Source organism: Bison bison, unplaced genomic scaffold (genome assembly GCF_000754665.1).
Source record: "Bison bison bison isolate TAMUID 2011002044 unplaced genomic scaffold, Bison_UMD1.0 scf7180017864495, whole genome shotgun sequence".
Classification (NCBI taxonomy): Eukaryota; Metazoa; Chordata; class Mammalia; order Artiodactyla; family Bovidae; genus Bison; species Bison bison.
In genome coordinates, this window is record NW_011495054.1 from 13,927,627 (window position 1) to 13,927,928 (window position 302).

The window sequence follows — 302 nt, forward strand, 5'->3', positions numbered from 1 at the left end:
CCTGAGGTATGTTCTGGTTCATAGTATGTCTACTCCCAGTTGTACAGTCAGTTTTGCTGAAGTTTCAGAAAATGTAAACGGATTCTGATACCACTGAAGTGTGATCAAGAGAGTCGTGGAGCTGAGCTCCCTCACTTGAGATCAGGTGCAGGACATTTGCCCAGATGCGCCTTCAGCAGAGCCCGTGGACCATCCTGGCAGGCACATCGTCCCCCAGGGTGTGAACCCTGCTCCTGAAGGGGCAGAGCAGAGAGCGTGAGGAGTGAGGGGCACCGCTGATACATCCCAGGAGGCAGGGAAGC

The 302-nt window shown here is 54.3% G+C and overlaps 1 protein-coding gene across 1 annotated transcript in view; it reads left to right on the plus strand.

Moving 5' to 3' along the window:
- Window positions 1–302, plus strand: part of LOC104980240 — a 7,345-nt gene that overhangs the window by 4,370 nt on the left and 2,673 nt on the right. The window lies entirely within an intron of this gene.